Here is a 23,813-nt window from a genome sequence, read left to right on the forward strand (position 1 = left end):
CACTTGACGTCACTCTCCAGGATGTCTGGCTGGACACCTGGTGTGAATAACCACACCATCATGGTTATCCAGGTCATGCCTGATTCGTTTAATCTGTGGCCCATTCTATTGGTCTATGGACATCTAGCCCTTCTACCCTTGGTGTCTTCTTCTAATAGATATACAGCTATTTTCTCATCAAATATCTTCCAGGAGTCAAGGTGTTATCCATCAGGGTTCTTGGCTTTCCCCAAGCAATAGAAATTGATAAGAGGCCAGCAAAGATTCAGGGAAGGCTTGGGGTTCCTGCTGTAGCAGGGGGAAATGAGAACAAGAAACATTTTCCCTTGTTTGCTTGCTCCCTGAGGGTGGAGAGGGATGAGCTGGTTCCTTATAAGGAGTGAAGGCAGGGGTGTGTATAGGGATCAGGCTAGAGGAGGGTGGTGTATGTGGTTTGCCCACCCTTTTAGTGGTGCTGTATGCAGGGGGCATGCACAATACTCTGCTTTTGTTCCCTGCTCTTCAGAAGTGACAACTGGAATTTTTGGTCTCTTTTCATCTTATTGTCCAGAATTTGCTCCAACTGCACATGCATACAGTTATTTTTAGTCTCCTATAATTTCTTTATATTTTGTTTCTGGAGGAGAATTTTGTCCAGGTGCAAGCACTGCAGCAAATGGTCCCAGATCTCAGCCTGCCTGAAAGTGTTCTGCACAGAATTATCACAAACCTATCCTTTCAGTTTTCAGGATATTTTCTAATCACTTTTCACCTCCTTGTCAAAACCCATATGCCCAATCCTCCATTTCACAAGACCGTGTTTTCCAGTTTCCAATCAGTTCAGTTCAGTCACTCAGTTGTGTCCAACTCTTTGCAACCCCATGAACTGCAGCACGCCAGGCCTCCCTGTCCATCACCAACTCCCGGAGTCCACCCAAACCCATGTCCTTGAGTCGGTGATGCCATCCAACCACCTCATCCTCTGTAGTCCCCTTCTCCTCCCGCCCTCAATCCCTCCCAGCATCAAGGTCTTTTCAAATGAGTCAGCTCTTTGCATCAAGAGGCCAAAGTATTGGAGTTTCAGCTTCAGCATCAGTCCTTCCAATGAACACCCAGGACTGATCTCCTTCAGGATGGACTGGGTGGATCTCCTTGCAGTCCAAGGGACTCTCAAGAGTCTTCTCCAACACCACAGTTCAAAAGCATCAATTCTTCGGTGCTCAGCTTTCTTCACAGTCCAACTCTCACATCCATACATGACCACTGGAAAAACCATAGCCTTGATTAGATAGATGGACCTTTGTTGGTAATGTCTCTGCTTTGTAATATGATGTCTAGGTTGGTCATAACTTTCCTTCCAAGGAGTAAGCATCTTTTAATTTCATGGCTGCAATCACCATCTGCAGTGATTTTGGAGCCCAGAAAAATAAAGTCAGCCACTGTTTCCACCGTTTCCCCATCTATTTGCCATGAAGTGATGGGACCAGGTGCCATGATCTTAGTTTTCTGAATGTTGATCTTTAAGCCAACTTTTTCACTCTCTTTCACTTTCATCAAGAGGCTTTTTATTTATTTTATTTTTTAAGAGGCTTTTTAGTTCTTCACTTTCTGCCATAAGGGTGGTGTCATCTGCATATCTGAGGTTATTGATATTTCTCCTGGCAATCTTGATTCCAGCTTGTGCTTCCTCCAGCCCAGCATTTCTCATGATGTACTCTGTATATAAGTTAAATAAGTAGGGTGACAATATACAGCCTTGATGTACTCCTTTTCCTATTTGGAACCAGTCTGCAGTTTCCAATATCAAACATAATTTTCATATTTGATATTTGAGCTAATGTACCAAATGCCTGATAACAATATGTCACAATTATACTCTAAATTCATTTTTCAAAACACTCCTTTAATTATATTAGAATGCTTTAGCCATCAATATCTCTATTGTCCCCTGCTTCATTGGCTCCTGGGATACAATTAAAGTTTCTGACTTGTTCTCACATCGTTGTTGTCCAGCCAGCACATAGTCCTTCACCTTCTTCCCACCACTCTTTTTCCATGTCAGTCCTCGTTTCGATGTCCTGCACGCAGGCTCTAGCCAACACGGAACACTGCACACATACTCTCAATCTTCAAAAGTTTAGCTATCCAAAGTAGTTTCATGTATATTTTTCATTTCGTTCTTATAGAACCAGTGTTCTGAGATTTACTGTTATGAGTTTTACAAATAAGACTATTGAGAACTTGGAGTTCCCTGGTGGTGCAGTGTTTAGGACTCAGAGCTTTCACTGAGATCCCACAAGCTACACAGCATGGCTAGGAAAAAAAAAACGAGAGATAACAAGAATTTAAGAGGTTTGAAAAGGCAAATTCCCCGGGAAGTTTAAGCTTTCAGGGTCTTCACTTGGCAAGGTTCTGCCAGTGTTTCTGGGAGTTGTTCCAGTTATGGATATGAAACTAGACTACCCCCAGGAAGCATTTCTATTTTAGCATTTCTAGTATTCAAGAGAAAAGGGGATCAGACTGTCCATGTCTCCAGAAATATGTTATGATTTATACTTTTTAATTCTTCATAATCACTCTTATAATTCAATTTACAACTGCATTCTTTTGACTTAATGATGACACATCAAAACAGTATATACCTTAAGTACACAAAATCTGGATCCAACCCTGAGTTATTGAACTAGACCCAAACAATGAGGTGGGAGGGGCTTGAGCTCAATCCCACCAATTCTGGGTCCTTTCTGTGCACCAGATTTGGTGTTGCTGTTACCTGTGATGGCGCAGGTGAGTAGGGATGGCCTCCCCAAAGTCTTCTCAAGGCCAAAGCAATGGTAGTGTGTTCCTTTGTATCTCACACACCACTTTGTAATAGCTTTCTGCTATTTATAGCAAACTTGCTCACTACTTTGTTATGCCTTTGCTGTCTTATTTCTCCAGTTAAACTGAAAGAGATCTTGTATCAAGGAATGTACCCCATCTCTCTTCACCTTTATGAAAGCAGTTGTCATGGCGTGAACTTAGTGAATAGTGGCTAAGCTTCTCAGCGTATAGAAAGCCTTTTCTATACAACAGGTGTCCTGCTGGGGATCTTCACAGGCCTCTAATTTTAGACTTGAGTGGAAAGCTTATGATCTAAGATGACAGGAGAACCCAAGGACCCTGCAAGATGGTAGAAGGCAGATTCATGCGTCCGTGTCTTTGCTTTCAATACTGACTTCTGATCAGAAGCTTTTCCTAACTCCTGCTATCCATTCATTTATTCATTCAACAAATATGTGTCAGGCATTAACCTAGATTCTAGGGACAAAACTAAAAATAATATTATCTCTTTTTCCTCAAGGAACTGAGCCAAAAAAGTAAGAATTTATGAATTTATTATCAGTGATGATATGCTTTCTGTAGACTATGTAAGCAGTCAGGATTATTCTATGCTGCCCATGAAGTAAGGCTGATCCAAGATAAACGGGCCAGTTATTTGTACTTGGCCATGTGAACTTGTTTTAAGGAATAAATTTATCCAGAAAAATGTATCTGCAGAGGGAATCCTGCCTTCTTTTTCTAGTAGGTTTCAATGTAAAATCTGACACCGTTTCTGATGGGAAACATCCTTTCAGCTGAAACTTTTATGGCTGTGCAGTGTGAAAGCAAAGCAGAGTGGTGAGTTGTGTTTATCTGGTTTGTATGCTCAAAACTACAGGTCGTTTACTTCAGCAACATTTGGGGAAACTTCTCACTTAAGAATGCACTTCTTCCTGAGGACATTTTTCTAGTCTCTTCACCTCAAGTTTTTTGCCTCTGACTAGGGATTTCTAACCCTTCTAACTTGCTTTTTCTCTAATATCTGTGGGATACAGAGCTAGGACTGAAAAAATAACTCTAAACATTGGCCAGGTGTCCTGCAGTGTGTCTAGTACAACATTTAATTAAATGAAAATTTTTCATTCTTTTAAAAAAGATTTCTTTTTGAAATTTGGAAAAATAAATATTTTTAAAACAAAAGCTGGAATAGCCCCACTGGTAGCTCTTTTATGGAAAAGAAAAGGACTAATAGAGCTGCCATGCCTTACATTTCTTTAGTGCTTCTCCTAAAACGTGGTCTATGCTAGAAACAGAGTAAATGATGTTACTGTTTCCTTGTCAGTGCTCACCACACTGGCACGGCTTGCCTCTCACATTTACTGATGCGGCTGAGCTGCTCCTACATCTCCGCGTGAGCACATTGAAGATATGCCAGGAGGCTGTGGATAGTCAGTGAATGTCGGAAGAATGAGTCGCCATGTACCTTGTACCTTCATGTGCCTCCAAGCTGTGCCAAGGGGTTGTGGATGGTCAGTGAATGTAGGAGGAAGGAAAGAATGAATCGCCACGCACCTTGATTTTCATAAAAACTAGATATTAACAGTTTTACTAAAACCATTACAATGTACACAAGCTTTGTTCTCAAGGAGTGTACAAGCTATATGGTGTCTAAACTTCTCTGTTCTGTCCAATTCATTCTGACTTTCCCTGAAGAAAAATCTCAGAAGTCACTTTTCCTTGAAAGTTTTCCTGACATTTGAATAAACGGCAGCCTTTGCCTGTTACTCAAACCCCAGGTTACTGTGTTCATTCCTCTCCTATACACACCTGTATAGGGTGTTTTCAGGCCTGTGAGGGTGAACATCTATGTACTTAGTGAATTGTTCAATGTTTGTCAGTTCACAGTCCTTCACTCCTACTGGATCAGTGGAGAATACCAAGGATGAATTCAGGAGACCCTGTTAGAACACTGTTCCCCCATCCTAGCTTCCAAAACATTCACCCCAGCCTACAATATATTTGGTTCCTGGAAGGGGAATTACTATTATGTGACCTAAATTTAGCCTTTTCCTAAGTATAAGGAAAAAAAAAAAGAATTATGCCTCCATATAACACCATCACTTATATAAACTGAATTTCTCTTGCTTAAGGAAGTGAATGTTTCTGAAATAGCATTGATTTTTGGAGCTCTCTGGCTTATGTCCTGTAGCTGTATAATAAAGACCCACATTCCATCTTTGGCCCCTTTGTTTGTCTTTAGAGGTCTGGGAAGCCTTGTGTGCTGCAGTCCATGAGGTTGCATGGATTGGACATGACTGAGCAACTGAACTGTAGAGGCCCGGAGCATGGCTTACAGGAGTCCAGTGTATCCATCCTCCCGGAGTCTGGTGGCCAGGATCCTGGCATGAACAGATGCTTCCTTGTCCAGGCATGTCTTCCCGCTCCAGGCATCATGTGGCTCTGTGGTCCTGCCTACTCTCTGCTGTCTCCCCACAGACTGGGAAACTGCTTGCTTCTGCCTTGGGTGTCACACTTGGGCCCTGGAACAGGGTGTCCTGCCCAGGGTGTCCCCTGGGCCCTGGAACAACACTGTGTTTTTTTGTGTCCCGCAGATTTCCTCATGAAAAAGACTTCTTAAGTTTTCACTGACAGCCCTCCATCTCGGAACTCAGGCCTTGTGAGTGGAGCTGAGCTGGTGGGATAGGAGCCATGGGGTCCCCTTCCCAGCCCCATCTGTCTCTCAGGTGCTCATGCAGTCAAATCATTTCTACCTTGAGGCCTCTTTCTGTCTCACAAAATGATGCTTGAAGACCAGAGGTGGCCAATTTTCTGAAAGGGCCACATTTTGAATCTCAGGTTCTCTAAATCTGGGACAAAATGTCTACATTTCTGCAGCGGCAATCCATCAGAAATGAAGTAAAGAGGTTAAAATGCAACATGGTCCACATGTGGGGTGAGCATTAGACCACAGGTGACTGTCTGTTGTATGGCATTGAGGCAGGCAGGTCAGCATTATCTGCAGAGAGAGCAAGGCAGCAGTGTGCAAGCAGAAGGACGCAGGGCTGGGGACAGCCCCCGAGTCAGGTACCAGCCTGACCTTGTTTCAGCTCTGTGAACATGGGCAAATATTGTAACACCTTCAACTTCTTAACTCTTATCTAAATATGACATTTTTCAAGGAACTAGAACAACTTATAATTCATATAGAACCACAAAAATCCTGAATTTCCAAAGCAATCTTGAGAGAAAAGAACAAAGCTGGAGGTATCACCCTCTAAGACTGTAAACTATGCTGTAGAACAATCTGGTTCTGGTGCAACGCAGACGCACAGATCAATGGAACAGAATAGAGAGCCCAGAAAGAAACCCATGCACCAATGGTCAATTAATCTGTGACAAAGGAAACAAGAGCATATAATGGAGAAAAAGACAATCTCTTCTTCAAAACTGGACAGCTACATGTAAAAGAATGGGATTAGAACATTTCCTTATACCATAAAAACAAAATAAAAACCAGCTCAAATGGATTAAAGACATAAATGTAAGACCTGAAGCCATAAAATTCATAGAGGAAAACATAGGCAGAATCTAGACATAAATTGTAGCAATATTTTTAATTCATTTCCTGAAATGAAAATAAAAGCAAAAATAAGCAAATGGGATGTAATTAAGCTTAAAAGCTTTTGCTTAGCAAAGGAAACCACCAAAAAAAAAATAAATAAAAGCCAATCTATGGACTGGGAGAAAATATTTGCAACTGACATAACTGACAAGGGGTTAATATCCAACATATATAAACAGTTCATGAAAATCGATATCAATAAAACAAATAACCAAATCAAAAATGGGCAGAAGACCTAAATAGACTGTTTTCCTAAGAAGACATACAGATGGCCAACAGGTACATAAAAAGAGTTTCAAATCACTAATTATTTGAGAAATGCAGATCAAAACAACAACAAGGTACCATTCCACACTTGTCAGAATGGCCATCATCCAAAAGTCTACAAAATGCAAATGCTGATGGGGATGGTTGTGGACAGGGAACCTTCCTATACTATTGGCAAGAATATAAATGTGTGTAGCCACTATGAAAAATAGTATGGAGGTTCTTAAGAAAAACTAAAAATAGAGCTACCATATTATTCTGCAATCCCACTCCTCGGGATATATCCAGAAAAAAATGAAAACAGTAATTTGAAAAGGTGCATGTGCTCCAATATTCCTAGCAGCATTATTTCCATAGTCAAGATATGAAAGCAAACCAAGTGCTCATCAACAGACATATGGATAGAGAAACTGTGGTATATAAGTACACATAAATATGGCGTATCAGTCAGCCATAAAAAAGAGTAAAATCCTTCATTTGCAGCAACTTGAATGGACCTAGAGAATATTATGCTTAGTGAAATAAGAAAAATACTAAATGATATCACTTATTTGTGGAATCTAAAAGAATAAAAGAAATGGATGTATATAGCAAAGCAGAAACAGACTCACAGGTATAGAAAACCAACTAGAGGTTAGTAGTGTGATGAGGAACGGAGGAGGGGCAAGATAAGGGTAAGGGAAAGAGATCCTAAGTACTATGTATAAAACAGGTAAGTAACAATGACATACTTATTGCACAGGAAACTATAGCCATTATCTTGGAATAATTTTTAATGAAGTATAATTTATAAAAATGAATCACTATGCTATACACCTGAAACTAATGTAATATTGTAAATCAACCAAGCTCCAATAAAAACAAATAAACTGGAAACAATAAAATAAGATGAAGATAATAATACTCAGCTTCTGGCGTTGTAAGGATTACAAATATGAAACTACAGTGCATAGCACATAATAGATACTCAACTATATTATGACTTCCTTTCTATTCATTTTGAAAGAATGTATAATCCAGTGAACGAAAAACAATGCAATACTTAACTTTTACCAATTAATCTACATAAAGCGTTAAATAAAAATTTCTCTGCTTTAAAGACTCCACTTAAATAGAAGGCAGGAAACAGTAATCGCTCAGGAAGGGGGAGTTCTAATACACCAACTTATCAGTAAAATGTGAGTCAGGAGAGGACTTAGGGAGTTCGTGATATCTCTCCTTATCCACAAAGCCATTAGAACAATTTTCCAAAGAGTTATAATTGATGTTCAGGCCTCCCATAGCAGCAAAAAGCTGTTTTAGAGCTGTCATCCCTCCCTAGCACTTGCAAAATGTTCAGAAGCAAACAGTGCCACGAGCAATGGTTCTTCTCATGCATCCTGGCCCTGATGAGGGCCGACTGAGCCCCCACATACTATAATAACTACCTGGGTGCTCACTTGTGACTCATGTGGAAAGTAGGGAAAAAAAGAGTTTTTCACAAATGTGGTAAAATACTTTGGGAAGCCCCAAGAGGAGGCATCAAAAGATACTATTTGCAGGGGCTAATGAATGAGAAAGAAATCCTTTTGTACTTGATGGTATATCATACTATTTTTTATGTTTTGAGAACCATACAATGACTTTTCCCTTTATGAAATCAAATCACTTGTTTGATCGTTTATTACATTCTACTTAATGAAAGAGAATAATCCTCTAAATGTTATAAAAATTTCTCAATTTTAGCTAAATTTCTCCTAGACTAATTTATTTTCCTTGCTCTTTTAGCAGATATTTTTGTATTAAAGTGTCAGCCTCCTATGAATCTCCTTGGGCACCCACGAAAGATAAACACGGGAAGCTGAGAGGTATTGATTGCTTCTGGGTGTCACGGGGCTCAGTGCTGGACACTGCAGGGAAATGGATCTGTGTCAGGAAGGTTGCATTGTGATCGCTGATGGCAGTGAAAGGCCAGCTTTTTCTGTGAGAGAATGTTGAGCATGAATATAATAAAGAAATGAGAAAGACAGAAGGTAAGGAGAGAAAAATAAGCTGTGATACATTTTCCTGAGGCCAACTTTCTGGTTTGCCTTGAGCAGGGCACATAAATTTCCTCTCATTTCATAAAAAATTAGGATGACATTGTATTTGAAATATTTTATAAGTATTAGAAATACTGTATGCAGATTGTAGGTAAAAAATCCAGGTCTTTTAAACTATTCATAACAGGGTAAGTTTCACCGGCACAGGGCGATGTCAAAAGCACTCCAGGAGGGCAGGACTGTTGACTTTGCGGCTGTGACTTGCAGTAGCCGTATTACATTGGGTTTAAAACCAAAGACCATTAATCACTTCTTGCTGTTGTACTAAGTCACTTCAGTCAAGTCTGACTCTTTGAGACCCTATGAGCTGTAGCCTGCCACAGTGCTCTGTCCATGAAATTCTCCAGGCAAGAATACTGGAGCGGGTTGCTGTGTCTTCCTCCAGGGACTCTTCCCGACCCAGGGGTCAAACTTGCATCTCTGAAGGCTCCTGCATTGGCAGGCAGGTTCTTGGCCACTACCACCCCCTGGGCTTGGGGTCTTTGGGAGAGAAAATCAGCCATAGCCCCTACATCTCCCTGAACCCTCCTAGCTGAGTCGGTCCCACATGCAAAGCACCAACCACTCTCTACTGAGCCCTTTTCCAGGGTAATATTTTCTGCTAACAACCTTGGGGGATGAAGTCAAGTCTCTGCTGGAAATAAAGCAGTTTTGCTTGCTTCTCATTGTAAGACGATGGATTTCCCAAGCCCTGTTTCTCAGCTGTGACACAAACCTACCACATGCATAGCACCCATCTGAGAACATGATGGGACTCAGGGTTAAGGAGAAACCATTAAACTCTTCTGCTGGCTGTGCTGTGAGTCATAAACTTTTTTGTCTCTGATCCAAGACTCTTGTGTCCTCTGTCAGCACCCTCAATACAGCAAGCTAGCTTACTAGCTCATAAGTTGGACAAAATCAAATCACAGACCAGACAGTGTCCTAGGTCAAGTTGTTTTGCTTCTCAAATTCTTGGTTTGCCCATTTGTAGACCACAGATAATTTTAATGCTGTTGAAAGATGGGTGTGAGCATTTAATAAGATATTAAGTTCTATGGGCCTGGTGCAGTCCTGAGCCACTGTTGAATGATTGGACTGTCTCCAAGGATGTTGCTGGACCATTGACAGGCATGATCAGAACCACACAGCTATCAGGGCATTGATTACTACTTTTTTCCGCCATGTATCAGACTCATCTTGCCATTGGACACTAAGCAGCTTGAGAAAAGGGTCTGTGTTGCACATGTCTTCTGTGACCCTGGTTGTGCTCTGCGTAGTGTCAGGAAGATCCTGAACACCCAGCGAACAAACACTCAAGCATTGTTGGATGGGCACATACCTTTGCCCTTCAAGTCAGGCCCTAAGCTTCCTGTACTTCATCCGTGACACAGAACTGGTAGATAAAACCTGTGTCACATGTCTCATTAGCTTTTGTAGGAAGACAATGATAATCCATATATTTGTGAAATTATAAATGTTTGAAATAATAAAATATCAAAGTATATTTATTGAATGCTCTTTGCATATCAGCTACTGAGTCCACATATTTCATTTTAGCCTCCCAATAACTTTTAAAATATTTTTATTATTATTTTTCAGATTAGGATACCAAGGCTCAGCAAGGTTGAGTATATTTCCCAAAGTTATGCAACTACCAAGTGAGATTGACAGGATTTGAATCCAGGGTGCTCAGACTCTAGGGTTGTATTGTCTAATAAAGTATCTGCTAGTCATATGTGGCTTCTTCAATTTAAATTAATCAAAGTGAAATAAAAATATTATTATACATTTTTCATAAGCATAAAAGCCAAGGCTATGAGAAGCAAGGAATTTCCCCCAATTTAAAGTGCTAGCAAGTGAAAGGACCAGGTCCAAACATAGGGCCACTGATGCCAAGCTGGCTTTGAGCCTCTCTCTGTAGGCACATAGCTTCCCGGTCCCTGAGATGTTTGGCTGCTTCAGTTTGTTTTTGACACTCAGCCATATTCAGATGAGCAGCTGAAGCTCTAGGCCCAAAAGAGCCCCAGGGACTTGTCTTCCTATCTAATTAATCCCACTCTATGTGAATGGAAAGCAGAGAACACACTGTCTCACAAATAATTGATGGCCAACAAGTGTTAGTTGAGGTAAATTATCATTCTTTTCATTAACTGCTGTTGTTACAGTCCTGAAACAGAGATGTTATGGAGACAAAAACAAATCTGGAATCTTTAGATGAGAACGCTCTCTCATAGCTGACACATTTACAAGTATGAGACCTAAATAATTTCCCCTGGGCTGTGTAAATGCCCAGAGAAAGGGGAGGATAAGGAATATTGCAGAAAGCAAGAAACACCAGAACAGTGAACACTAGTTTTGAGCAGAAAGCAGACAGGTCAGCCTCAGAAAGTGGAGACAGACTCGAGCCTTGAAAGGTCACTGAACTAGGTATGCAGGCTTCTTAGCAAGGCAACACTCTGCCCCCCTTTCTATTCTATTTCCTCAAAACTAAACATATTGAAGGGCCCCCCTAGGTGGTGCTAGTGGTAAAGAGCCTGCCTGCCAATGCTGGAGACAGAAGAGAATAAGAGTTCCATCCTTGGATGGGGAAGAGCCCCTGGAGGAGGGCCTGGTAAGCCACTCCAGTATTCTTGCCTGGAGAATCCCATGGACCGAGGAGCCTGGTGGGCTACAGTCCACGGGGCAGGCTATGATCCATAGGGTCGCAAAGAGTCAGACACGACTGAAGTAGCTTAGCACGTATGCATGCCAGCATGTTGAAAGGCCTATAGCGCTTTTATTTCCTTACACACATTTGGCACTTCCTGCTCACTTATGTGCTTTTGCCCCTACATATGCTCTGCAATAATACGCTCACCATGTGGTTAATGCCTAGATCTTCCTTGAGAATTATCTCTTAAACCATGCATAATCTCTATAAGGCTCATTAGTCACCCTCTTTCTGGCTACCCAAGCATCCTAGGCTTACCTCTAAAACTGCACATTTGATTTGTTTATACTTCTTTCTCCTTGGATCAGGTAACAGTCACATCTCAAAACTTAGTGGCTTAAAACCATAATCATTTATTATTGATCATGAATCTGAGATTCAGAGCAGTAGTCTGCTGACCTGAGCTAGTTTGGGTTGACCTATTAGGGAACAATCATGTGGTTAATTTGTGTGTAACCTGGGGTCTGGCTGACTTAAGGACAGTCTTTCTTACATGGCTGTTGGTTTGGGGATGGAAGAATTGGGCGAGATGTCTCCCCAAAATTCAGCTTGCTAGCCTGGGCTTATTTATACGGCAGCTGATGGAGCTTAAAAAGCAAGAGCAGATGTCCTCAAGATGTGCTGAGCCCTGAATATGCCACAGTGCCGTTTCTGCCACCTGCCATTGGTCGAGAAGGACCAAGGCTCCACCACACACGGAGGGTGGGAGTTGCTGCACATCCTCTTGCAAAGAGGTGATAATTAAGGTCATTTTTTTTTTTTTTGTGAAAGATGTATCATACTTCCTTGGTATTTTTCTCATGGATAGAAACTAAGTTTCACTGATACACAGAACCTATCAGGAATTAGTTCAGTTCAGTCACTCAGTCGTGTCCGACTCTTTGCAACCCCATGAACTGCAACATGCCAGGCCTCCCTGTCCATCACCAACTCCCGGAGTCCACCCAAACCCATGTCCATTGAGTCGGTGATGCCATCCAGCCATCTCATCCTCTGTCGTCCCCTTCTCCTCCTGCCCTCAATCCCTCCCAGCATCAGGGTCTTTTCCAGTGAGTCAACTCTTCGCATGAGATGGCCAAAGTATTGGAGTTTCAGCTTCAACATCAGTCCTTCCAATGAACACCCAGGACTGATCTCCTTCAGGATGGACTGGTTGGATCTCCTTGCAGTCCAAGGGACTCTCAAGAGTCTTCTCCAACACCACAGTTCAAAAGCATCAATTCTTCGGTGCTCAGCTTTCTTCACAGTCCAACTCTCACATCCATACATGACCACTGGAAAAACCATAGCCTTGATTAGATGGACCTTTGTTGGTAAAGTAATGTCTCTGCTTTGTAATATGCTGTCTAGGTTGGTCATAACTTTCCTTCCAAGGAGTAAGCGTCTTTTAATTTCATGGCTGCAGTCACCATCTGCAGTGATTTTAGAGCCCCCCAAAATAAAGTCTGACACTGTTTCCATTATTTATGATGAATACTGATGAGTGGAAAATAAGTGAGATAAGCCACATTTGTTGGTTCTCGCTACAGAGAGCAGGTACGCTATTGAAGATTCCTGATTCTACACTGCCAGACCAAACCTGCTGTCTTCCTCCTTTCCCATGTGTTCATCTCCTTCTCACTGACGTCAGCACTGTCTCCCTGACATGCACACACAGAAGTATTTGTGAGGAGGAATGTGTGGCTCAAACAATACTCCTGGTAAGAGCACTCTCTTCCTTACTGCATAGATACTAGTAATTTCTTGTCTGCTCTCTCTAAAGGTTACCTGGGCTGAATAGGTGTGAAATATGAGTCATGTCCCCTCAACCAAACTTATCTTTTTCGTATTTCCTCTAAGCCCCTTTCTCCTCTACCCTCCTTTCTGAAGCCTTCACTAAAGATCAGAGTTTAGGGACACATTTCAGGAAGTAGCATGCTGCAAACATGAAAATGAAAACAGGTAGGAGACAGGAGTCAAAAACAGGGTGAAAGGCTAGTATGCGCCCATCAAGGTCAATTTATCATCTATCAAACTCTCTCACACAAAGACTCACCTCTAGTTGTCTCTGAGATGAACTCCATTTTGTTCTTGCACAGAGTTTCATTACCTTGGGGAGAGAGAGAGGGAGGTTATGTTAAAGAATTTCCCCAAAGCATACTTTATGGAAATACTAAAATAAAATGTAGGGGAAAACTTTTCATAGTCTAAAATTTTGGGGAAACAGACATCCTCCATGTGCCAGAAAGTAGACTCCAATTTGGTTCTGTAACAAGGGCACCCTGAGAGAGCCAGTTATAAGCCATATCACTTTTATGATCCAGCCTTGAAAGTCAGGTGGTACCACTTCTATCACATTCTGCTCATCAAAGTGGCCACAAAATTTGCTGTGGTTAAAGGGGAAAACCAATTGATGAACAATAGTGGTGTTTTAGAAGAGTGTGTGGGACTGGAAATATTGCTGTGATCTTTTTTTTTTTTTTAATGCAGTCTGCTATACTAATTATGTGAAGAGAACTCTAAGGATATGGACTTAATAAGAGTAAGAATTTGAGTAGGAAAGTAGAAGGGGAAATGTTCAGAAATGAAATTGGAAAACATGATTCTCATTGGTCCATATAAGTCATCATAGAATGCATTATGCCCGCAGATTATATGCCATAATGAAACAGCCCAATATTTGGAACTTATAAAATCAGAAAAGTGAAAATATCTTTCGTAATCTCCACATAAGAATTCTTTCATTCTCACTCAGATATTTCACTATACTATATTTCACTGGAAATTAAAATAAGTGGCACTTGGAGACACTACTTAGAAGCTTAAATTCAACTGATAACCATGAAGTGGCTGGGAAAGTGGGTCTATGCCACATATGCTGTGTTATGAAGAGGTTGATAACACATGTATTATATTTGATAGGGTCTATTGAATATTAACATACAATAACTTTAGAAATATTGCATAATATAAACTCCAAGTTTCAGCAACCTTTAACAATAAATAAGCATGGTTAACCCAGGACTTCCAGCTTTCAAGAACTTTTCTCTTAGGAATGTCTTCATAGGTTATTATTCAAAACGCAGATATTACTGGGAATGTCCAGCACCTGTGGAGGTTTTTATTTTCTACCAACCAGCTTTGTTTAAGGACCAGAAGTGCCATGCTGGATATCAAGGGCTACCTTGGAAATGAACTCTTTTGGTCAGAGTCACCAATGATGAGCAGATCCCCATTTAGCCTTCTGGAGAAGCTGGGGAGAAAACACATCCCTCCTACTTTCTGTTGGGTTCCATTGGTCTCACATTTTAACAACGTGGTTAGTGAAATAGCTACTCCTGAGGCATTCATCTATGGAGCTATGTGGCACAAACAGTCACCCGACAGAAAAATATTTCACATAAAAATTTCTCCTCATGGCCTTCTCTTTCTGCCAAGATGGAGCCACCCCATTCCTTGAAGGCCCTCTATCTTATAGCTGAAAAGCCTAGGCGTAACAGAATAATCCAGCCGGGAATGTCTCTGAAATTAGAAAGAAGATGGAGTGCTTGCTTGATATGTCCGTCGGGATTTGAGGACAGCACGGGGGTGGGTTCTCTGGGTCTCTTTATTCCTCCAGGTAGAGGGCGCTAGTGAGGCTTCCCTGCTGGCTCAGCTGGTAGAGAATCTGCCTGCAATGCAGGAGGTCCCAGTTCAATTCCTGGGTTGAGAAGTTCCACCGGAGAGGGGATAGGCTACTTACTCCAGTATTCTTGGGTTTGCCTGGTGGCTTAGACAGGCCACAGAGAATCTGCCTACAATGTGGGAGACCTGGGTTTGATCCCTGGGTTGGGATGACCCCCTGGAGGAGGGCATGGCAACCCACTCTGGTATTCTTGCCTGGAGGATCCCCAAGGACAGAGGAGCCTGGTGGGCTACAGTCCATGGGGTCACAAAGAGCTGGACGTGACTGAGTGACTAAGAACAACGCAAGGTGCTGAGGAAGCCTCAGATGCAGAATAACCAATAGTCACAGAAAAACGAAGTGACATGACGTCTGTTTCCCTAGGAAAAGTGCAAGCAAGTGTGGCCTAGCAACAGGTTACTCCAGTCAAACACTAGTGGAAACAACGTAGTCTTCAGCCCTGGCAAGTTTAGGAGGGGTGAACAAAAAGCTGATCTTCCACACCACCTTCTTGCTGCCCTTGGAAACAAGCAGAAAGCTCCCGTCTGTACTCGGTATTGTCAGACAGGCTGAGGAGGGAGCTGACCTTCCATCACTTTTCTACCAAGAGCGAGGGGCACACAGCAAGGTGTCAGTAAGGCTGAGTAGGGGATCCTCCTGTCCCCACCAAGCTGAAGCAGGCAGTGTTCTGACTGCCACCCAGCAGCAGAGTCTTAATGAGGTGGAGCGAGATGAGGCTGATTATCAACGGGGTTCATCCTCCCCGCTTCTGCCTCACCAGGACAGGAGGGCCCAGTGAGAAGCTAAGAAAACACAGCCACCCTGATCTCATGCCACCTCAAAAAGAATGTCTACTAAAGAAAAAATAACAAATAGAATCCCGAGTTTCATATTAGACTATCTAGGAAGCCCAGAATATAACTATAAACAACTCAAACCAAGAACCAGGAAAATCTACAGTCACAAACACCAGGATAAATTTAAAGCTGGAATTATCTGACAAAGGTTTTAAAGCAGCCATTGTAAAGCTGTTTCAACATACAATTATGCATTTTTTTTGGAAACAAAGATATTAGAAGTAAAAAATATAAAAATAAATCAGTCAATAAGAAACAACCCCCATTCCAAAACAAACAAACAAACATGAACTTACTGAATGGGTTCAACTGTAGACTGGAGATGACAAATGATAAAATCAGAACACTTGAAGACAGATTAATATAATTTTTTTAATTTGGGCAACACAGAGAAAATAGACTGAAAAAATAAACAGAGCTTCAGGAACCTGAAAGATGAAAGACCTGACATTTGTATCATCAAATTTCAAGGAGATGGGACAGAAATTGAGGCTAAAAAAGTTCTCAAAAAATAATTACAGAAACATCAAATTTGGCAGAAGACAAAACTCTACCGATTCAAGAAGGTGAACAAACTGCAAAAAAGATCAACTTAAAGAAGTCAAGGCTAAAACATATCATAATTAAACTTGGGCAATCTAAAGCCAAAGAGAAAATCTTGAAAGTGTCAAGAGTGAAAAGATACATTACTTATAGGGAAACACCAATTTGAATAACAGTGGATTTTTCATTTGTAACAATGGAAGCCAGAAGGAAATAAAACTTTCTTTTTTTTTTTTTTAAGTATAGTTGATCCTTGAACAACACACATCTGGACTGAATGGGGCTACTTACTTTTTTTTTCTTTTCTTTAAATGTGGACTACAGTCCACATGATCCACAGTGAGCTGAATTCACCGTTGCAGAACTTCAGACACAGAGGGCCAACTGTAAAGCTGTATATGTTTTTGACGGTGGAAGGGTTGACACCCCAATTCCCATGCAGTCTAGTAAAGGTCAATTGTACCGACGGAAAAAGAATTGCAAACCATGAATTCTCGATTCAGCAAAAATATCTTGCAGGAATGAAAGGGAAATAAACATACTCTCAAATGAAGGAAAATTAGAAGAATAAGTTGTTAGTACACATATCTGCAAAGCATTGCTAAAGAAGGATCTCTAAACAAAAGAAAATGTAACAGAAGAAGGCTTGAAACTTTGGAAAGGAAAAGTTTGAAACAGATGAATGCAGGAATAAATACACTAGCCTATCTTAATCATGATTTTATTACATCATATTTGATGGTTGAAACAAAAATTATAAAACATCACATATGGTGCATGCGTGCATGTTAAGTCACTTGAGTCGTGTCTGACTCTGTGATCCTATGGACTGTGGCCTTCCAGGCTCTCTGCCCATGGGATTCTCCAGGCAAGAATACTGGAGGGGGTTGCCATGCCTTCCTGCAGGGGATTGTCCCAACCCAGGGATCAAACCCGTGTCTGCTGTGTCTCCTGCATTGGCAGGCAGGTTCTTTACCAATAGTGCCACCCAACGGGAAAACCTTGCTACAGTTCGTGGGGTCACAAAGAGATAGAAACCACTCAGCGACTTTCACTTACAGCCACTAGAAAACCGAACAAAGTGATAAGGAAAAAAAGCGAGCAACCACTAAAAACACTATAACTGCATCAAGCTGATTATTCAGAACAAATCCATAAAATTGATAAAATTCTGATAAGACTGCAAAAGTAAAAAGAAAAATAGTAGTACATTTCCCCAATATTAGGAATTAAATAGAAGATGTAGGGGATATCTCAGCAAACCCTGCAGTCAGGAAGGAGATAATTAGGAGATACTTGTAAACCACTTTACATTCATATATGTGACAATTTAGTAAAAAACTAATCACAAATCAACAAGATGAAATACTTGAATACTACTTGAGTCATATTTTAATCATTAAAGGAATTGAATTTGTAATTTAAAGACTCCCCCAAAAGAAATTCTAGGCCCATCTGGTTTTATTATAAAATTCCAATTATACAATGTAGAGCTCTACAATTCTGCCAAATATTAAAGAATTAAATATGTGGAATTGATTAATTAAATTAATTAATGGGATCTTCCCAGGCCAGGGATCAAACCTGTGTTGATCTATCTATCTTTCCATAACCTGTGTTTTATACTATCTCTTCCAGAAAAAAAAGAAGAAAAAATTTCCAACTAATTTTATAAAATATTAAGCTGATAACAAAACCGGAGAAAGATGTTAAAAAAGAAAACTACAGACCAACTCTCTCATGAAATTAAACATAAAAATCATTGATAAAATATTATCAAATCTTACCTTACAAAAAAAAAAAACTCAAAGTGGATCAAAACTTAAACATAAAACATAAAGTTCCAAATATTTTACCAAAAACCCATAAAAGGACATCTGCAGGGTCTTCAGGATCAGGTTAAGCAAAGAATTCTCAAGATGATACCAAAAGCAAGGAAAATTTGAAAAAATTGATCTCACCAAAATATAAACATTTGCCCTGAGCAAAACCTCTTGAAGATGATGTAAAGGGAAGCCGTGGACTGGCAGAAGTATCTGTAACCACATATCTGAAAAGGTGTCCACTTTCCAAAGTTCACTTTTCACAGCAGCACTCTTAGCAAAGATCTGCATGAGCGTTTGTTTCTGCCAACTGAAAGAAATTCCAAGAAAAGTTTTGGATTTGCAAAAAAAGGCTAACAGGGAGAATAGCGTTCAGCATTTGTTCTGCAGGGAACTGTTAAGGAGGACGTTTGCATCTTGAGGAGCAGCAGGAATGGCTCTCCTCAGCTCCTTCCAAGGACTATACTCAACCTCTCAGGATCAAACCAATGCAAGCTTGAACTGCCGCTGTGGGCATCTGTGCTTTATCTTGATTTATTTCGTGCATCCCTTAGTAAGATATGTCCTAGGTTAAATGCTTCTTCTCTTTATTCCATTTTGGCTAAGAAAGGTTTCATAGGAGCACTCTACTTTCAGTAGGGGAAATCTGTAATATTTTGAATATGTAATAACTCATGGAAACAAAACAAACAGCAAAAACAGGCCATTTAGTTTGGACTGGACAAATGACATGAAGAGATATTTTACCAAAAAGGTTATATAGATACTATGTAAGAACAGCAACAAAAATACATATTAAAGCCACAATGAAATATGATTGTACACCTGTCAGAATGACTTAAATGAAAAAAAAAAATAGTGATCACACCAAATGCTAGTGAGAATGTGGTGAAACTGTGTTGTTCAAACAGTACTGTTGAGAATATTGAATGGAACAGCCACCCTGGAGACAGCTTGCCAACTTCTTATAATACTAACCATGCAACCACCACATGACTAAGTACTCTTGTTCACCCATCCCAGAGAAATAAAAACTTATGTTCAGGGCCTTTCCTGGTGGTCTAGTGCTTAAGAATCTGCCTGCCAATGCAGAGGACACAGGTTCGATCCCTGGTCTGGGAAGATCCCACATGCCACAGAGCAACAAAGCCCATGTTTCACAGCTTCTGAGCTAGCGCTCCAGAATCTGTTCTCTGCAGCAAGAGATGACACTGCAAATGAGAAGCTTGCATACCACAATGACACGTAGCCCCTGCTCACCACTGCTAGGGAAAGCCCAGCACTGCAGTGAGGACCCAGCAAAACTGGAAATAAATACAGAGATAAATCTTAGGAAGAAAAGAAAGCATGTTTACACAACTGAATGTGTGAGTGCTAAGTCGCTTCAGTCATGTCCCATTCTTTGTGACCCTATGGACTGTAGCCTGACAGGCTAGTCTGTCCAAGGGATTCTCCAGGTATCCCTGGAGTGGGTTGTCATTTCCTTCTCCAGGGGATCTTCCCAACCCTGGAATTGAACCTGCAGTTCCTGTGTCTCCTGCATTGGCAGGTGGGTTCTTTACCATTAGGTCCATGAATGTTTAGAGTGACCTTATTCCTAATAGATAAAAAACAACTCAGAGGTTCCTAACAGGTGGATGGTTAAACAAACTGTGGGATGCTGCTGCTGCTGCTAAGTTACTTCAGTCGTGTCCGACTCTGTGCGACCTTATAGACGGCAGCCCACCAGGCTCCCGTCCCTGGGATTCTCCAGGCAAGAACACTGGAGTGGGTTGCCATTTCCTTCTCCAATGCAGGAAAGTGAAAATGAAAGTGAAGTTGCTCAGTCGCTACTCAATAATAAAAGGAACAAATAATTGACACATGCAACAACTTTGATAAAACTCCAGAGAATTTCACTGAGTCACAAAAAGTCCACCCCTAAAAGCTACATATTGTTTGATTCTGTTTATATAACATGAAATTAAAAAAATAGAGAAAAGTAGAATACACTAGTGTTCTTTTTTCTTTTTTTTTAAAAAGTCACTTTGTGTCCAACTCTTTGTGACCTCACTCTATATAGTCCACGGAATTCTCCAGGCCAGAACACTGGAGTGGGAAGCCGTTCCCTTCTCCAGGGGGTTTTCCTGACCCAGGGATCCAACCCTGGTCTCCAGCATTGCAGGTGGATTCTTTACCAGCTGGGCCACAAGAGATGCCCAAGATTACTGGAGTGGGTTGCCTATCCCTTCTCTACTGAATCTTTCCTACCCAGGAATAGAACTGGTGTCTCCTGCATTGCAGACAGATTGTTTACCAACTGAGCTATCAGGGAAGCCCGTATACTATACTAGTGTTTGCCAGGTATTAAAGGAGGGAGTGAGAATCAAGGGTAAGTGGATGTAGTTATAATGGGGGAACACGAGAGCTTTTTCTGCTGATGAAAATGTTCTATATTTTGACTATATCAATGTTAATATCTTGCTTGATTTTGTATTATAATTGTGTAAGACATTACCACTAAGGGAGGGTAGGAAAACAGACATATTGCATTTTTCTGTATGATTTCCTATAGTTAAATGTCCAGTATAATTATCTCAAAACACAAAGTTTAATTAGAGTAGACACTTGTCCCTTCTTAACCACTGAGGCTTTGTGACTAGGTCTACTTGGGATAGAGCATCCTCCTTGACTTCCGTGCATCGCTCCTGACGCCTTGTAGCTCCTCTGCATGCCACCTTGTGAGGTGCCCAGCTCACAGTGTGACACGCGCGTCTTCCCTCCAGCAGCGGCACCGTCTCCGCCTCTTTCTATGAGTCGGCTCCTAAGTGACCAAGCCATTTGTGTGCCAGACATACTAGCTTGGGCCTAAACTCAGCAGCCATTACTGAGATTCCCCTCTTGCACAGAATGTAAGGCATGAGGAGTGCCCGGAAGACCATTTCCTGTAGTGATTTAGTTTTATAGAGCAGAGGCACTTAAATCCTGAAAGAATCAAATTAGAAACTGAAAGGTCTCATGCTGAACCCAGTTCTTTTTCTGACACTTGAGAACTTTTTGCAATGTGTAATTCTTTCTCCACTGCCAGCTCTGATTTTCCAAAACACTATTTAATGGGGTGTATGCAAGATGGGGGAGTAGAAAACCACTGAACTCACCTCTTCCCACAGGCACACCAAAACTAGCTAAATACAGAGCCGCTGTTTATGGACATGAGCTGGAAGTAACAGAAATGATTCTCCACAACTTAAGATATAATGAAGAAGCTACAGTGAGATGAGTGGGAAGGATGAAGCCCCTGGTTTCAGTTCAGTTCAGTCGCTCAGTCGTGTCCGACTCTTTGCGACCCCATGAATTGCAGCACGCCAGGCCTCCCTGTCCATCACCAACTCCCGGAGTTTCCTCAAACTCATGTCCATCAAGTCGGTGATGCCATCCAGCCATCTCATCCTCTGTCATCCCCTTCTCCTCCTGCTCCCAATCCCTCCCAGCGTCAGGGTCTTTTCCAATGAGTCAACTCTTCACCTGAGGTGGCCAAAGTATTGGAATTTCAGCTTCGGCATCAGTCCTTCCAATGAACACCCCTGGCTTAGTGACCTGCAAATGGGAGGGAGATCACAGTCATGCAGGTTCTCTCCAAGGAAAACGGGGAACAGGCCCCACCCAGGGCTCCTCCATCTGGAGGTCTTTCTTCCTGCACTTGGAGTATGAGCCTCAGAATGTCTGGTTCTGAAGACCAGCAAGGCTGACCTAGGGAGTGCCAGGGAATGGCGTGTTCCAAACCTCACCGACTCTGAGTCTTGGAACAAAGGCAGTAGGTTGAAAGGTGTCTGAGTCAGACCCACTTGCTGATCTTGATGGCCTTTTGGAGAGGGAGGAGGCAGGCCCAAAGGACGGCGATGCTGGTCACAGTCACTTTGGGGAGCTCGTTTTACTGCAGTGACATCAGCACTGGCAAGCACCACGTTGGAGCTGTCTTTCTCGCCTGTTCATCCTGGGGACTTACAATCTTCCAGTGGGCTGGCAGCAGCCGCATGCTTCCTGGGCCGTGCCCCCAGTCATGGAGGGCCATGGCCCTGTCTCCTGGCAGGTCCAAAGTCAGCAAACATCACCGAGCTGTACAGCCAAGTGCATGAAAGCCTGCCTGGGCTTTGAGTGGGCTCACAGCCACCGCACAAAGCAGGATCTCAGGCCAACCTGGCTTGCAGCCAACTCCAGTTACCATCACCCCCACAGGAGTTGTTACCGCAATAGAAAGGCACAGGCAGCCCATGTAGGGGGAATCCTTACCAGAGAGGAGAGAGTTGCTGGGCTGCATGTGATGTCTCCCACACAAAACCACTTCCCCAAGAGCAGGAAGCATAACTGATCTAGTTATAGAAATAAAAAAGGGTTAGGCAAAATGAAGAGATAGAAGAACATGTTCCAAATGAAGGTATAAATGAAATCTCAGAAAAAGAACTAAATGAAGTGGATATAAACAATAAAACTGACACAGAGTTCAAGATAATGATAATAAAGAAGCTCACTGAACACAGGAGAAAAAATGGATGAACACAGTGAGGTTTTCAAAGAATAGAATAAATGAAAATATGCTAGAAAACACCAACAATTTAGAAGATACAGAATGATGGATCAGTGAATTGGAACATGGAGAAATGAAAATCATACAACTTAATAGAAAGAAACAAGAATTAAGAAAATTGAGAATGATTCAAAAGAGCTCTGGGACAACATCAAGCCTACTAACATTAGCATTATAGGGGGTCCCAGAAGGATAAGAGAGAGGAAAAAACACAGAGAATTATTGGAAGAAATGATAGCTGAAAAATTACCGAACCTGGGTAAAAGCAGATCAGAAACAGGAAAGACAGACTGTCTTAAACAAAATGAGTCCAAAGAGATCCACATCCAAACACATTGTAATTATAATATCAAACATTAATGATAAAGAGTGAATCTTAAAAGAAACTAGAGAAAATCAACTGTATAGAAGAGAACTCTCATAAGCTGATTTTTCTGCAGAAAGTTTCCAGTCCATAAGAGAGTTGACTGTCAGTGTGATGAAAGGGAATAAACCTACAACCAAACAGCTAAAAGAGTTCAGCATCACAAAACTGGTTTTATAAGAAATGTTAAAAGGAGTTCTCTAAGCAGAAAATATCACAGTTAGAAACATTAAAACTATAAAAGAAAAAAATCTCATTGGTGAAGGCAAATACATAGTAAATGACCTAAAAGCTAGTAAAAAGCTTAAGAGACAAAAGTAGTAAAATCATCTATATCCACAATAAGCAGGTAAGGAATACACACAAAAATTGTAAAATATCACATCAAAACATTAAATGTGAAATGGAATTATAAAAATTGTAGGGTGTTAGAATGTATTTAAATTTGAGATCATCAGCTTACATATATAATGTTTACCATAAACCAAAAACCAGATAGATACCCACACACAAAATATGAGGGAGATAACCAAACCCAAACCTAAAGATAGTCATCAATTCACAAGAGAAGTGAGC

This window comes from Cervus canadensis, chromosome 15, assembly GCF_019320065.1.
Source record: "Cervus canadensis isolate Bull #8, Minnesota chromosome 15, ASM1932006v1, whole genome shotgun sequence".
Classification (NCBI taxonomy): Eukaryota; Metazoa; Chordata; class Mammalia; order Artiodactyla; family Cervidae; genus Cervus; species Cervus canadensis.